General features: G+C 41.2%; 1 protein-coding gene and 1 long non-coding RNA gene across 2 annotated transcripts in view; one reads left to right on the forward strand and one right to left on the reverse strand.

Annotated features, from left to right (window-relative positions):
* LOC135497090 (serine/threonine-protein phosphatase 6 regulatory ankyrin repeat subunit A-like) overlaps positions 1–18,025 on the forward strand; it is a 94,287-nt gene that overhangs the window by 52,034 nt on the left and 24,228 nt on the right. The window lies entirely within an intron of this gene.
* Positions 867–5,820, reverse strand: LOC135497092 (uncharacterized). The gene is made up of 3 exons (XR_010448763.1): positions 5,708–5,820; positions 5,353–5,416; positions 867–1,365 (listed from the first exon to the last, which is right to left on the reverse strand). It is a non-coding gene; the product is annotated as an uncharacterized LOC135497092 (long non-coding RNA).

Raw genomic sequence — 18,025 nt, forward strand, 5'->3', positions numbered from 1 at the left:
ATCCCTTTGCGGTCCTTTCGGTTGGCTCTAGATCTTGAGCGCGTTCCCAGAGTAAATACAACTGTTGTTCAGTTCTGATGAAGATAAAAATGTTCATAATACGATTCTACACCACCCCGGGATTCGACACCACCACCCCGGCTGTGAGCAAACCGAAGAATCGAATAGATTACGGGGCTTTTAAAATTATTCTAGACAATATTATTCTTCTCTATTCGATCTACTACGAAAAAGGTTCTATCAACGCTTATACAATAATTTCAAACTAGAAAATGATGTGTCCCTGAATGGACACTATCAAATTATTATATATAAAATACAACTGTTGTTCAGTTCTGATGAAGATAAAAATGTTCATAATACGATTCTACACCACCCCTGTGAGCAAACCGAAGAATCGAATAGATTACGGGGCTTTCAAATAAAATTTTAAATAATTTGACTAACTAACTACTTCAAAGGGGGGCCGGAATCAATTTATGTGCTAAAAAATCTCTGAGATAGAGAGGCAAGCCCAGCTGTTCCGCAGCGCTGGTGGATATCAGCTGATCAGCAGGATGCAACTGCTGCAGTCGATTCCTGATGGAGAATCGAGCGAGCCGGAGAAGACTTGGGGGCGACTCGCTACGATTCTTCACCAGGCGCTTCAAGCTCAACAGCGCTGCGAAAAACTCACTGGGTAGCCTCTCAAAACAAATTTTAAGTAAATTTTGGATAGATAAAGCAGATTCTTTATCTATCGAAAGCATAAAATCGCCAAATTTCAAGAGCCGAAAAATCATGCTTTCTCGTTCTTTCATCGGTTGCCTACACCATCTATGAGTCAAATTTAACACGGCAGAGGCGGTTTCCGAGAGAAAATATTCTTGAAAATCCGTGTCGGGGAGGAGGATAAATTCCAACCCGCCGATTAGGACAGACGATTCGGGATCCGTCCCGTAGTCCAGTAGGATTTTAAAGGTCTCGGGACCCCCAAACAGAATCGCCTGCAGGAGAATACTTTTTCTCGAATACGCAGAAAAAAATGCGGGATAAACGGCCGTAGCGTTGAAATTGAGGTCGATTTGCGCCTCCCGCACTCTACGACAAAATAAAACTATCAACTCGTCCAGCCCCCCTCCTCCCGAAACCAGGTTGAATAAAATGACAGCGCCGCGTCCTCGCGGGGCCAGGGAATCGTGGATAGACTCCTCGTCGAGAAGATACTCCACGTATTCCCTGCGCCGGAAAGAAATGGCGCTCCACAAGGCTTCCGCTTTTGTAGTCTCCTCTCCAAACCAATCGGTAGCGGAGTCTTCCGCCCTGCGCATCTCCAACTCACTAACAGATAACTTTTCGTTATAGAGTGCGCAGTGGAACATCTTGCTGCAAAAATAAGAGAGACAGTTTTAGCTTCGAGCAGACGATAAACGGCTAAAGCTAACAGTATGATTGTATGGGTGTACCGCGTACATAATGTATATACCTTATTTTTAAAGCGCCCTTTTCAGAAGAATGATTCAAAGGCGCTTTACCACTGAGAAGAAGTTATCAATTTGAAAATGCTCTCGGAAAAGCTGACGCTTAACCCGCCTTTTTAAAGAGAGACAAATTGTCCAATCGACGTATGACTGCAGGCAGGCTATTCCACAATACAGCGCCACCGCCGCCGCCGCCGCGTGACCAAAGTGTTTCTCGTCGTACCGGATTCGCGTCTCTGGAGGGAATAAGCTGGGTGACTCTTGATGCAGAGCGTAAACCTCTGTTAATTTACTTAATTTAACAGGATTCCTACAATCAGACTTTTGCTTCCTGGCAGCAAGACGCATCCTCATATGACTATTTACTACTATAGTTCCGTACTAAACAACATCCAACGCGGGTCATCTCTTGTAGAGCAAAAACTATAACAACCCGGTTCTCATGCAAAAAAAAAATGAACCACAACTATCAAATAAATGGGAGGAGTATTTCGTTCTTATTCATTTATTGAACGTACCAAGCAAATTCCCATTAGCAAATGGGAGGTCCGCTGAAAAAAATCTAACATTTAGTGAAGTTTCATGTAGGCCTAATATACGTGAGCGCCTCATTTAAAGTTTTCCTCCACAAACTGTGGAATCTTATAGTTTAATGTTTTGGCCGCAGAATGCAGCACTCGATCGAATTGGAAAACAGATCTTCTTACAGTTCGTATCTGATCTAACGAGGCGTATTTCCTAAAAATCTTGGGGCCAATTTTTCGGGTAACGGGCGAAGCCACCCTTCTCGGATGAAAGGGATATTTCCGGCGTAAACCCGAAGCCAATTCGGTTTCCAACCGTGAGCCCGTTTTTGATGATAGTCATTTGATGTTCTTGATGCCGATCATCGACCGCTTACCTCCAGTCGGGATTTTACCGGGCAAGGTCGGTTTTCGGACGCCCTGCTCCGGACCGTTTAAATCGATTTTCTCTCGCCGAAGACGAGCCTCATTCTCACGTTCTTTCTCGGTTTTAGGGAATATTTCAAGCTGCCTTAGTTCTCTTGGCAACCGAGAAACAAACAGGCATTTCCCGAGGATCTTATCATTACTTTTAAATTTAAGTTCTCTCTCGGCACACCCAAAACATTGCCCTTTTTCCCCTTCATTCTCGTAAACTCGTTGAGCTTTGAGTACGGGAGCAAAAATCTTTTTGGTCAGATCTTTTGCGGACTGAACCTCCGCATCAAACGCGGCCCTATCTAACATTGTATAGTTTATGTCTTTGGTATAGTCTTCTACTGCCGAGTGCACAATTGTGCGAAATTCTTTAACTTTTATTAGGGCCTCATCCATGAATTGTGTTGCCTTTTCGCCAAGAGCGATAGCCTCTTGTTTTCGGGCGTACTCGCTTTCTAGGCACTGAGCCTTATTGACGCGTTTCGCGTACTCTGAAGAGCGTACGAAAACCTTGTGTTGAACTTCTTTTTCTAAAATTAGCTCAATAAAATGTTCAAAGCCTGCGTGAAAATATTCCCTAAAATTAGCCCGTCCCGTTTCATTTGTTAGATTAGAATATAAAAATGAGTAGTGATTGGAAAGAAACCGAGTCACGTTGAGTTCAGCCTTGGATAGTGCTAGGTTAGTACGAGCCCGGAGACGATGAAATAAGGTCCCCTCCTCTGCAGCGTCCGTCTCTTGGCATAAGAAACTGTTGAAGTCTGCTCGCTCGCCCTGCTCGCTGTTATCATCCTCGCTAGTGCTGGGTGGATCCGTATCAAACGATGTATTTGAGACGACTTCCTGTGGTGTGGCCACCCCACATCCCTGCACTTGTATAACGGGCGAGGAACATTTTCTGCGCGAGGGTTGCTGACCCTCTCGATACTTCTTCTTCTTTGATTGAGAGGATTCTTTATCACGCACTCGGTTTTTCGTTGAAGCCCGATGCTCATTTCTTTCGGGTTTAGTTTTCTTATTTTTCGTCGACGGGGTACAGACCTGCAGAATCAAGCAACAACAAAAAACATGATAGAATATAAGAAAATGATATTGTATTAACAAAACAGAAATCTATATGTTGAAAGGTGTATCTTCTGTTTGCCGATTTTATTTAAGTTCAAACGGATCTACGGGGGCATAAGAAATACCCGGTTTTGAAATCAAGAACGAATATTATTTGAGTTTAGCAGCGTAAAAACGGAATTTGGCCTATACTCACTTGACGATGAGATTCACCGCCGTCGACGATACTGCAGACGACTGGCGACGGTGATGGAGCGCACGGTCGTTCCTTCTCCGCTTGCTGCGAATCTGCGTGTTGGGCCTTAGCCTGAGGGAGATGTTTCGTCTCCGAGTTTGTGAATCGCCCTTCACCATCTTCTTCAACAATATGATGTTGCTCTACTCTCCTAGCCCTTTTGGCCTTTTTCTTTTTCTGATGATGAACATCATTTGTACCGACTGGGGCGGGGGTGGTGGCTACTTCCTTTAAAGCAATGGTCGGTCCTTCCTCGAGACGCATCACTCGCGGCACTGTCTGTAAAATGAAATAAAAGATTATAGTTGTTAAGATATTTTCATCCCCGCGCGCAAGAAAGAACCAAAAAAAGCAGCGTTAAGGGCTGTGCGACGCATACTGAATGCTTAATACTACAGGTTCCTACCAAAATAATGGAATAGGCCCGCATACTCACTTGAAGATGTGATCCCTCGACTGTACATAGGACGGACTGATGATCATGGTCCTTTCTTCGCTTTTTCTTCTTTTTTTTCTGTGGCTGAGCATCCGGCGCACTAATTGTAGCGAGGGCTGGGGTTTCTTTAGCATTCATGGTCGCGGGGTCCTCCGCGGGCCGCCGTTCGTCGTTTAAATCATCTTCATCTGCCTCATCATCATCGTCTCCACCATCCCTTTTACGTTTTTGGATCGATTCTCGCCGAGTACCGCTTGTAGGGGCCGGTATCAGGACGGGGGCTGCTTCTTCGGTCCTCGCGCCTTGATTGATGACCGAGTCGTCTTCGGAGCACACTTGTGCAACAGACTGCAAATTGAAATGAATCGAGATTCAGCTTCGCCGTAATGTCTGCAAAATTGAAAAAATTTTCTCGATAAAAGCCTGATTAAGTTTAAGCTACTCCCGTTTACAGTCCCAGATAAAGCGGCATTATTGAAAAATCGAATAATTGCTGTAGACTTTTTGTCTCCAGAGGCCGAGTGATTATGATGACGTTGTAAAAAATATATACCTCTTAGTAAGTCCGGGATTTCCGAGGCGAATGGGCGTTGAATAAACACTAAAATTCCTGTTTCGGCGGTAAATTCGTGAAAAAATTCCTCGAGAGCTAGTAATACTGCATCTTCTTTAGATTTCACAAAAACCCTGATCAACTGTTTAAACCACACTGCTTGTGGTGAATTCTTCTCAAAACTCAAACCTCCTTGTATCAGTTTAAAAACGGCATCTCTCGATTTGAATCGGATTTTTTCACAAATTGTCGTTTTTGGGGCATCCTTCATACGTTCAGAAAAACAAGACACCCTAGCTTCGACGAATCGTAAAATCCGCTTGAATCCTGGTCCGAGCAACCAATACTCAAAATCTTTGACAATATAGATTGACAGAAACCCTGATTTTGAAACACCGATAGTGAAATCGATGAATTGGCGAAAAGCCCACCCGTTTAAAAGTTTTACTCGAGAGATAAGTCGCTTATTTCCGAAAACATTTTCTAAGTCTACGCACAACTCCCGTCCGGGTGGCTTATCGAAATTTATAAGCGTTTGTCCGAGTTTGCAGTTAATTATTGATTTAAGAATGAAAAAACTCATCTTTTCTGAAAAATCTTAGACCGTTCATTCTGCAAAGACTCCGCTGCATCAGTTTTCTGAGAAAAAATATTTAACTTACTTGGAAGAGGAATGTTTTTTGGATTAGAACTATTCGACGATCGATCGATCAATAAGAGAAATTCCTGCAGAAAAAAAAAAAAGGTTACAATTACACCAGGAAATAAGAAGGATCCCGCAGCTTGTGAGTAGAGTATAATTTCTGCACGGAGAATAGTTTCCAAAAAAAAAGGAAAGAGGAGAAAGGTTTTGCGATACTTACTCGAAAATGAAGGTCCTTTACTATTAAATACACTAGGAAGAAGAAAACACGCGGTGTGAATAATAATAATTGAAAACTGGGGACTGTGTGACTTGGCACGCGTCTAATATCCTCCAATGACACAGATTCTGAGGGGAAAAAATGTTTTACTTACTCGTTGTTGATACTCTTCCCTAATAAATCACATCTAACTTTCCGCAAATCAGCAGCTCCAGTAAATAACGAACGATAAAAGTGGGGGGAAATCTTTCAGAACGTTCAACCGCGCCAGAGGGAAATGAGCGAAATGAGCTCTGGGGCGTTGGTGATACTTCGGCTAGAAGAGATTATTCTGTGACGTCCACAAAAATACCGATCACCATTGGTTTAGAGCGAGCAAAGAATCGTGTCAAGGTCTCGATCTGCATTCAGGGGCTCTTCCGAGATTTAATTAGAGCTAATGTTCGCTTTATGTCAAATAAATCATGGGTAATGGAGAATTTCATTGCCGCGAGCAAGATAAAATTGTCATCAAATGATATATTGGTGATTACGAAGCTGGGGTGTGATTCCCTTTTGCCAATTAAATCATGTTAAATGGAGGATTTCATTCCCGCGAGCAAGATAAAATTGTCATCAAATGATATATTGATGATTACGAAGCTGGGGTGTTGTTCCTTTTGCCAACTAAATCATGTTAAATGGAGGAATTCAAGGCCGCGAGCAAGATAAATTCGTCATCAAATGATATATTGATGTTTACTACAAAGGTTTGGCCAACAAAATGCGCTGTAAATGGAGAAACAAAAGGTCACGAGCAAGACGAAAACCACATCATGCTGTCTATTTCAAGCTGAAGCTGATCGACTAATACTCGCTCAGATAAATGGCATAATTGTAGTACACAAAATGGTAATAAGTTAGCCATCGCTGCTCCTCGATCAAGGTCTGATATCGCACAAGCATTTCTGTGTCTCGCTCAAAAACCACAGTGTGCCTTGCACTGAAACCTGAAAATCAATATTTCTAAATCCCACTCATATTGACAACGCAGTATAGCCATGGAAAATGCGGTATGTGTAAAACGGGTTCGCCTTAGTGCTACATTATTTTTCGCATAGAGAGAATGTACATTGCATACGGCAGAATCAGCTCAAAGTCAAATTTGGGTGAGATGGACCATGAAGTGAGGCGCGCAATGTACAGAAAAATAACCTGCATTTCTTCAGCTGTATGGGCGGAAGTAAGGGAGACAATATATCGTTGGTAGATCAGTAAGTGGAAAAGGGGAAAACATCAGTTCGGTTACCTGGAATTTCCATTTTAATGTCTTTCAGACCAACATACATGTGTATTTTGAATGCAAATGCAACGGAAAATGGGAAGTCCATTTGCGTTTAAAATGCGTTGCCAATTTTTGCGGCATTTGCATTTAAAACGTGTAGAACTGATTTTTCCAAGAGTCCTGAACGGGTCCGGTCTATGAAATCCACATTTTAAAACAGAATCAAAGTGCTCCTAGATTCTGTGTTGGAGTCTGCTAATTTAGACGAAAACAGTTGGATTCTGTTTTAAAGTACGGGGAACTAAAGGTGGATTTTACCGCGAAAAATGTGGTGAATGGATACATGACGCTCTTTCGGGGGAGCAAGTTGTGGCCGGCCAACAAGAGCAACGACATATCACCAGACGACTATGTGGATGGATATGCCTTGTACGTCTTCAATTTAACGCCGGATGACGCGGGATCGAGTGCTTTTCAACTCGCAAAAAATGGTGATGTCGGAGTGGAAATCAAGCTATCCACGGCCACCACCGAAGCAGTGAATCTCATAGTTTTATACGAATACGATTCTTTCGTGGAAATTGATGCCGATCGAAACGTGTATTACAGTCACGGCGGGGTGAAAGGAGCAGAAAAATAAATATGAACAAACACGAACTGAACGTTTTAATGAAAAGACACCCGGGGACACGAAACATTTACCAAGGCGGTGTCCAGTGATACTATAAAGGTGAAGGGCGACCATAGAAAGGCAATTCGGGATAAAACGGGACATATACGACACTTGTTTTCTCCTGCCACGAATTTTCCCACAACTCCTCAGCAAAGCAAAAGAAGTAGATTAAGCGGCGGGTGGGGAGAACAAAACTAGTATGAATAATTTAGACGAATAGATGTATGTAACTTTGTAACTTTAACAAACTTATAGATGTTGTAACTCGAAGTAAACTTTATCAAACTACATGTTATATCTCGATGATGTAAACTTTGCCAAGGCGAAAACTTGACCAAAAAACTTTAGAATAGATGTTGATGTTACAACACGAAGTAAGTCTTTAGCACAAACTTTAGAATAGAATAATACTGTAATACGATGTAACTTTTAGAGGTGGAAATGTGTAGTATTAAAAAACATAATAATCCAAAAAACAGCGTTTTGTTGTCTATCTTCATCTTTCGATCTTTTCTTACTCCCCGATTAATAATAGTTTCCCACGCCCTCAAATTTCGAGAGAGAACGCTACCACCAAACGTGAAGGAGAACTTTTGAATTTACGTTGTTTTTACCGGCCAGAACTGATTTTTCCAAGAGTCCTGAACGGGTCCGGTCTATGAAATCCACATTTTAAAACAGAATCAAAGTGCTCCTAGATTCTGTGTTGGATTCTGCTGATTTAGACGAAAACAGTTGGATTCTGTTTTAAAGTGTGATTTTCATATACTACTGTGAGAGGATATGCTAAAGTCACTATGAGTTTAAAGAATTGATACCAACTGGAAGGTTTGGTTTGCTGACCAATTATGGTGGGGATAAAATGTTGGCCAAAATCAAGATGTCTCTTAGAGGTTTTGGCTGGAGTGGCTGATCCACCCTCAGGGTATTCGGCTAGACAACCTAGACTGACAGCGAGGTATCAATATCTCTTCTAAAACACCTATAACTAAACGACGAAATCAGATTTTTAACTGCTTTTTGATGGTTTCCATATTTTGCACTAACCCAAGCGGTAACACCACTTTAGGCGGCAGCAAAGAGGCCCAGTGCATATAAACACTACCACATTGTAACCCAGGTGTTTAAGAATGTAGTTTATGAGAGGGTGACAATTGTTTTGCTTCTTTCATATTCATCCAGAACAAACATTTTTGAAAAGTGATTGAGAAAATTTTGAAAATTATTTCTCAACAAATGTATCAAAATGTAAAAGTAGACAAAGTTTTTCGTAACACCTTGTAGCTGTAAAACCCAAGGCAGGAACCGACAGATGGACAATAGCATTTAACATGAGACAATCTGCACTGGTAGAAATAATAAAAAGGTGCCTTTTATATGTAAATACATCCATTTTATTACAACAATCATTTATATTTACAAGTCTTATCACATTTCACTAAGATTCTGTATGAAAAATACATATTCTGAGATACAGGCCGTTTCCATGGCAACAGCTGAGTAACGTCCAGTTTATCATCACAAACTTATTAACTAGTTAACAAAGTTAAGGGTAAAAGCTAGATATTTCACAGAAATTCTAAAAGAATTTTTTTTCCTTCAAATTACTCTAGTTGTTCACTTCTAACGTCCAGCCAGCTCTTTACATAGTGCACATTTCTAGGCCCGTAATGGGGTAATTTATAGGCCTTCTTTTCAAGCTGATATTGTCACTGACGCTTCTAGTCAATCAAGTATAGGCCTAATGAAACTCACTCCCGTCGTGGGCCCCCAAAATGTACACATACACTGGCTTACCACAATGGACGTTGGGCGTGCGAAACTAGAGTAATTTCACGCTACATTGAGTCATAAATTTCTTGGATGATTACCCACAAATCATTCTTGGCCATCACTATTAAAGGCATTTGTCACATAGTTCCTGTATAGGCAGTGCTACAGGTGATACTTCCAAAAGTGTACACTGACAGTTGGTGTAATGTTTGTGTACAGTTTCTGATGCAACACAGAGCTGCCCTCTATAGATGATGTCGTATAGCGTCTTGGTCTCAAAACTCGTTTTCTTTGTTGATACATATTTCTAAATTTCTGGCTCTTCACCACGAGCTTTTGAACTATCTTGAATGCAAATATAACAATGGTCAAATCTAGTTTGCACTCCACTTCTAACTGTCAAGTTTTAGGTGAACAAATTGGGCCAATAATGAACACGAGATATACTGCAACTTTGATGATTAAAATCAATCAATCAATCAATCATTAGAATTCTAATACCGCCCTAACTCGAAGGAACTATCCCTCGAATCTTAATCGCTAAAAACTTGAACATTAACTACGGTCAGGAACAAAAATTGAGAGATTTTTAAGAATATGAAACTTGAGTAATATACACATATCAAAATATAGAACATTCAAGAAACAATAACTTTCTAAAATCTTGAGTATAATCAACGCTATCAATGATGTACATGAAATATATTGTGACCACACATTGAATGAATATACAGCTACAGTTCTAGTGATGGCATGCTGATGACGTCACCACAGGAATATATGCCATTCAGGACGTCAAATTGATGTCATGCGCCCGGCATGCCTCGTCATTGGAGCCAAAATGGAGGTATCGAAAAGTGGCAGCATCAGCGGAGACATTCTTTATAGGTGGCGCACTTCTTGGGCGATGTCAGAAGGGGCCAACATCCAAAGTGGCTGCCCTACTGGTGTCACTACTGACCTCTATACCCCACCTCAGACATTAATGTTGACGAGATCCAAACCAGGTTGTCACTTAAGCATTCTTGACTGCAGTTGATTTCAAATGAGATTTATATATATTTATATATTTACTCTTGAAACCATACTTCATAACTCTGACAGGAGGAGAAGCGTGCAATAATGTCGATCGCCACTTATGTAGCTTACAGAGTTCCTGTGAGAGGGCAGTTGTTGTGTGCATCACAAAATGAGCACAATCATTCTACCAACATTTTGAACACATATTTGGATGTACAGTGGAACCTCTCTATTAAGGACACCCTCTCTATTAAGGACACTAGTTTTGGTCCCAAATTTTGTTTCCATTCTGTTTGACTTTAATCAGGACACCTCTCTATTAAGGACTGCACTTGTCAGTCCCGAGGGTGTCCTTAATAGAGAGGTGCTACTGTACATATTTGTAGTTCCCTCTTCACAAGAACTTTGCATTCATCATTAGTGCTGTTCAAGCAGTAACTCTCATAACTCCACTATATGTACAAACCACTTCTACAATTGTATGTACATTTCATATATCTAATATAAGGCAACACAAATTTAGTAACTTGGATAGCGGGATCACCTACAAACCTTTTTCCCCAAAGTTGAAAAAACTTTTTTTTGATACACCCACTGACTAGCACCAAAAGTCACATGTCGACACAAATAAAAATGAAATTTGCATAAAAACACTAGTCTTTTTCGAGTTATAAGAATAAGTATCGACAAATCGTCTAATGACCTAGATACCATAATTGGAAATTTGTCACTGTCGACAAGAATCATGTCATCCTCTACAAACGACTTTTCCTAAGGCATGTTTCCCAATTGAGGAAGTAAGTATGCATCCAGGGAAATGGCCTAATATTGTCCGAGACAAGGGGTATTAATAAACAGAGAAACAGAGAAACGAAGAAATCCGGATGGAATCAAGTGTGCTGACACGGTTAATTCACAATACATGGACCTCTTGTAATATAGTCATGTGAGGTTTACTTTCATTTTTTCCTTCCACTGACAAAGATAAAACTTCATCCTCATCCGCTATCCAATTAACAAAATTGGTTTGACCAATTATACAAAGGGCAAAGTTCCTTCCTGGCAGATTTATTTCAACTCATATTAACTCTTCAAAATTAACGTGGACTACTTTATGGCAAAACCACAGCGATCTACCCCCATCGACCTGCACAGACCTTCTGAATCAAAACAGTAACCTGAATATCTTTTTCCTGATACCAAGTACATGTACTTTCTCTTTTTTAGTCATTCATGTGAGTGTACATCAATACTGTAAACTTCAAAATGTTAAAAAAAATTCGGACTGTTCCTATTTTGGTTTTCTATTTTTCGAATAAAAAATAAATATTTGCCATTTTTTTCTCACAAATCGAGTTTAATCTCAAAATCCCCTGAAATAATATGCAGGCAAAAATTGGGCTTTTTCAGTTATGAAAGTACGCATTGAATTGAGGACAAAATTTCGACTGTGATGTTGTGTACACTGTAATAAATATCTTTGACAGGTAAATTTTTTATCTTTCTGTACGTCTGGTTACTGTTCAGCGGCACTGTTTATTTCTTATTTCCTGTGCCACTAGTAAATACATTGTACACCAATGGCATTAACAATCATCAAACAGACAACATGCAGAATCATACCGACAAATTAGAATACACACAGGTTCTATAAAGCACTGTGCAAATTATGTCACTCTGACCTGACAATTATCGCTGCGATGAGCAATAAAAGAATAGCTCATCTGCGGGTAAAACTCATAATCCCTTGGTTTGATAAAGGCTGCAGGTATTGACATACAGTTTCATTGCAATAGTGAATTTGAATTTGTTTGTTTTTGAAGACCAAACCCCTGAAACCTAGCACAAAATTACTAGCTGGGTTCAAATAAAACATGAGCTGTTAAAACCACTTATACCTTGCACACCCATACCATATTTGAGTCAAGTCATCCAATGTAATGAGCAGCTGACATGACCATGCTGCCACTAGCTATCCCCTCCCCCATATGTAGTGAAGATTTATAGGCCTTCACTGACCCCATCCCTTGGTATACTCATTTCTAACACCTTACACCCTAAGTGCAGTACTCAGCTTGAGATTTTTCTTGCCGAGTTGTCAGGCTACCTGTCCTCAAATTCTGACTTTTCTATTTGACCACCAAGGGCTGATGACGTCTGCCGCAAAGCACCTCCTCCTGCTCCGCAAAGGAGATGAAGTTTTAACTTCACAACAATGAACCAATATTTCAATCCTAAGTGTCATGAGGCATGCTTCATGTACTATGGACCCAAATTTCTAATGACGTCATGATGTATGGCGGAATACATGGCATTACGTCGTCCCAATTACAACCAAGAAACATCTAAGAAGTGGTTGAACAGCGGGAGCCAAACCACAAGAGTCCTTGCCCCCCCCCCCCCCCAGGTAGATAAACCTTCATTGATCCCCCTCCACTCTTAAAACCCTAATGCCTACAATGCAGGCTCAAGCTTTGTACCCAAGGTACTGGCAGTAAAAGTAGCTACAAGAGGCTGACTTGTCAGGCTTGTTTTAAAATCGATCATTGATCATTTGCTACCCGTTGCTGAAAATCACCACCAGGCCTTTCCTCAGATATCAATATTTTTCCATTTTCAACTTCCCTCTTCCCTCTTTCCACTTTCCCCTTTTTACATCTTTACCGCAAGTATAATACACGTGTATCTCGCCACCTCACCACACCTCACATTTTTTCACAGGATTCATGGGGGTGCCTGACGGACAGCTATAGTGTTGTGCGAATTCTTTAGAATTGGAGAGCGAACCAATCACCCTGAAAAAAAACGAAAGTATGTTAGATTTTTTCCAAGGAAAAAGGTGTTGTCGGATTAGGTTTTTAACCATTACTTATCATATGCCAGCAGACACATTGCCAAAAACAAATGAAATGGTACAGGGACCATGTGCTCATCTCGAGTAATGTTATGCATGTCATTTGCAGTGGATTTGGGGGGAACAGTTTCAGGCCAGTTTCACCAGTTTTGAATCTATTGAATAATATTATTCTTCTCGGCTCAATGGCACAAAAGAAAACTTGGCTGACTCACTATAAAGCCTGACTGACTAACTGTGGCAGCTTGCCAACTGTGCATAACTTACCATTAACAGTGCTGGACTGACTAACTTTGCCTGAGAGAATAACTGGGCCTGACTTACCTATACTGAGCTGGCGTGTGTGCATCACTGACTAACTGTAAATGGTAGGTCTCCTTGGTTGCAATGCTGCACCAAACCTGCAACACAAAACAAACCATGAACAGATGATATGCCATGGGCCATTGTGCTCACCAGATTAAACTTTTGTAAAGCTTAAAAAGATTGTTCTCTGATACCTTGTTTTCAAGAAAATTCAATGCCATCTAGAGAGGGAAACAACCTTCTGAAAAGATTGTGTGACCAGGGGTTCAGGGGAGCCTGAAGGCTCTTGAAAGTAATGAAGTTGAAAAACTTTCATACACCTGCACCCTGGAGAATCAATTCCCCAAATTGCCAAGCATCTTTTCAGGCCTTCCAGTTTGCCGAGCTTGCTTCTCCTAGGAATTTTTTTTTGTGATATACAGTAGAACCTCTCTAATAATGACACCCTCGGGATTGACAATTGTTGTCCTTAATAGAGAGGTGTCCTGATTAAAGCTGTCAAATTGAATGAAAATAACCAATTTGGGACCAATACTAGTGTCCTTAATAGAGAGGTGTCCGCTAATATTTGATGCGTGCACCACAGATTAATCTGCTGGTTAATTTACCTCAAAATTTAGTGCATATTGTCCATGTTACTAGATGGGCACAAGTTATTTTAGAAAATTTACCAACGAGCGCACATTTTGGATGTTTTTCTTGTGAGGCAGCCGTTCTCCCAGGCCTCAACGAGCACGATCGGGGGGGGGGGGGGGGGGGCAGTGTGCTTGCTTAGTCGGAAGGCTGGGTGCCTGGGGATTTTATTCTCCAGGGTGACCTGGATAGATGAATGTTCACAGTTATGCCTTATTTATAGGGCTGATGACATATCAAGCATATCAAGACATGAAATCGGGGTGGGGTGCAGTGTGCTTGCTTAGTCGGAAGGCTGGGTGCCTGGGGATTTTATTCTCCAGGGTGACCTGGATAGATGATTGTTCACAATTATGCCTTATTTATAGGGCTGATGACATATATCAAGCATATCCAAACACGAACTCCGTTGAATCTCATAAAATATCGTTTTTATATGGCCTGGCTATATAGGGCATGTGTCATGTTGTCAGGGGCGATTTGGGAGAGGCAGCCACTGGAAGATCTCGACGATATTACCAATTACAATCAGTAGGTCTATTGCGGCGAACAACTTGAAAATTCAAGAATAGACGGAAATTTCCTTGCCAACAGCTATTTTTTGAAGTCACCTAGTCTAAAGTAAGTAGATAATTTGGAAATTTTGGAATAGTGGCCATCTTGAAATTCAAAGTTTTTTAGCTTGTCGTGGAATGGGTCATGTCCTTGACGGCTATAATCTTAAACTTAAGAGGTTCTCATCATTGTTCAAAATATTGGTATCCTGGCACATTTCCTGGCCCAGCTACAGCAAATTCTGATGAAAATGCAACTATTTTGCTGGAACTACTTTCGGCCAGTACAAACCATAAGCTATGCTGCACAGCCGGCGTAGCTAAAAAGTAAAAAGTGCAATATCTCGCTTATCAGTGACTTGTTTTTGATGATATTTTTATGGTAGGTACTCCAAGCAACGATACATCACATGTCATACCGACTTTGGTTTGACCTATATACTACATATGTAGCATGTTTCTTAACCGGGATGAATTCCTAACCAGCAAATATCTATATGGTGAGCACATGGCCCCGGCCCGTTTCATTATCACAGTGGACATTGGGACTGTGTATTAGCCTTGGTAGTCTACAGTAAACTAGGGCAGATATCGAAAGCATGAATTTACCTCCGTGGGGATTCCCCAGTTTAAACATGCGATGGGATTTTTGCCTTGGAGAGTTTTAGTCTGTGATTTGGTAGTTGATATAGCTTGGAATCAGTGAAACCTTGGAACCAGTGATAAACCTTGGAATAGTCAGTACTAAACCGTGGAATCACTGTGCAAGTACCGCGTGAAATCGGGTGCGTTCCTTCCACGATTTATACCCTTCCAACTGCCAATCTCGTCCCAGCTGAGTTTATTGATAAGCCCCCCTCTTAGGAGGGGCTCTTAAGATACACGTGTGTGCGGGAGTACATAATGTAAATGAATGATGAGAAATAAAGAGAGCTATTGTATATCCTACAAACAATTTTTTTTGGTATTTTTCTGACTTAACTCCGTTGAGTTTACCGATTTCTTCGCGATCTTCCGGTGGTGGTTGCTATCCCATTGGTTGAAATTAATTTAAATTAAATTTAAATTAATTAAAATCTTCATGGGAATTCGCTACATCATATGCCTAAGAAATTGGCCAATTATATTAATATTCTATAAGAGAAATATCCGTCCTAAATAATGACAGAAAAGGGTGGTTTATTTCAATTTTGTGTCGACATGGTCGAGGTCACGTGACATAAAAACAAAACAATCGCACACACCCGTCCAAAAAAGGCACTTTAAGAAAAACAAATACGTTTTTCCAGCTTAAACCACACTGACGACTAAGTTATATTGGTCTACTGCCCAAATCTGAAGTATCTAATAGAATCACAAACTAGAACTAGCTCTATTTAGCTATAGTTGCGTGAAAAATTCGGGCGAGCGACGTTCATTCTGTACCGTAGCGGCCAATAATTAAACTACTTTCAGCCGTCTGCTCCGGTCTCGTTAGGGAGTTTTTCCCAAATGTACGCGATGATGACGTGCCCCATTAACAGGACGTAACATCTATTTTAAAAATGCGTTTCGAAAGTGAATGCATGAGGACAACACATTTACCGTGAATAAGGACAATCACAATGTATTACATTACCAAAACAAAAATGTGTCGGAAGGAACTATGGATGGTCCCAACATGGGGGGTTGGGGGGGGGGTCCCCTCCATTGTACTGGGTAAAAACGTTACGCTATCGTAGGGGGGTTCGGGGGTGCTCCCCCGACCTAAAGGGGGGCTCACTAAGTCCTTGAATTTACATATTAGCAATTTGCCAGTAGTTCCAGAAACCACCTTTTTGTGGAGGATGACGTCATCATGGAATGCATTTGAAATGCGTTGTTGACGTCAAAAAATAAACTTATATTCATGACGGGCCGCAATTGCAAATATCTAATGATTTCTTTTCAATGAAAGCAAAAGAAAGGTTTTGTGATTGTTTTGTATTCCATATACTAATATGTTAAGAGCAAGCTCTAGTGAACTCACACAACTGTTTGACATGGGGAGCTCCCCCAAACCCCCGTCCTTCTGACATATTTAGCCAGTACATTGAGGGATGAGTCCCCCAAACCCCCTCCCCCGTTCTCTGATAGTGACCGGTTTCAGCCAGCACATTGGGGGAAGGCCCCCCAACCCCCCCCCCCCCATTGGACTCTGAAAATAGAATTCCTTGGAGATGCTGAACCACAAGGCCCCGCAAAGAAATAGTCCCCGCCCGCCCCGGTAGCTGTCTCATATCTGCTCACAGAAGCAGCTGTTTGTGGTGAAATAATGATTGAATTTTCCACCTGCTAGCATAGATAGATCTATTTGTGTATGTTTCTTGAATTAAATGCATCTTGTCATTAAAGGGGGACTATAGGCAGGAGCAGAGGGGCTAATTTGGCCATCTTCAGGTGACTTATATACACAGTGAGGGCCGTCATGTCAGATTCAGCACTAAATATATTCCTCGTACAAAGATGAATCACTTCGACATACTGTGAGATGTGAGAGACCCGTATTGGCGACTTTGTGTAACTTTATCTTGCCTGCCTAGCTGCTGCCTATATTGTCCCTTTAAGACTCAAACAGATTGCTGCTGCAGTGTTTGACGTGGGAAGTTAACTAATCAAAGTTAATGGTAGTCGTCAAAGTAAAGACAAACTGTTCATATATGTATAGGCTATTGCAAGCGTAGGGTGTTTTCGTTTGTGGCCTTCATACACTAAAAGCATAACCAGTCCCCCCCCCTCCCCCCATCCGTAAACAGGGACATTCCCAGTTAGCAACCAGTTGGCATGCATTGAGTTCATAGTAAATACATATCCGCACAACAAACCGAACACTGATGGGATCGAGACCTATTTTAACAAGACAAAACCAAAGGGACGTGCGTCATACGAAGTGGTATTCAATAGATATTATGCTTCACGTCTGTCAATAATTCATAAAAGAATTCAGTTTCCTTTCTTTCCCGTTCATTCAATCATTGACGTAAACTATACGAACAATCTCTATCTACCGGTACTTAGTCGATGAATGGTTACTTCGCAAAGGGATTTTGGGGTAATCTAGATACGATACTAAGTTAATTGTTGGCTAGTTGGCCAAATTGGACAGTTGCCAGCAAAGCGAAGTAAAAGACAAACTGTTCAATAGCTATATGAGATATTGCAAGTGTAGGGTGTTTGCGCCTGTGGTCTAGTATAGACATACACTGAAAGCAAATAACCAGGGTCCCCCCCCCCTCCGCAACCGGGGGCTTTAAGAACCAGTTGGCGTGCATTGATTACATTGGACAGTTCATTAACTTGAGGCATGACCGCCCCCAGTATGATATGCATTGATCAGGCCAAGGTCCCTTCACACTGATTGGCGAAAACTTTTCGCT

The sequence above is a fragment of the Lineus longissimus genome, chromosome 12 (genome assembly GCF_910592395.1).
Source record: "Lineus longissimus chromosome 12, tnLinLong1.2, whole genome shotgun sequence".
Classification (NCBI taxonomy): domain Eukaryota; kingdom Metazoa; phylum Nemertea; class Pilidiophora; order Heteronemertea; family Lineidae; genus Lineus; species Lineus longissimus.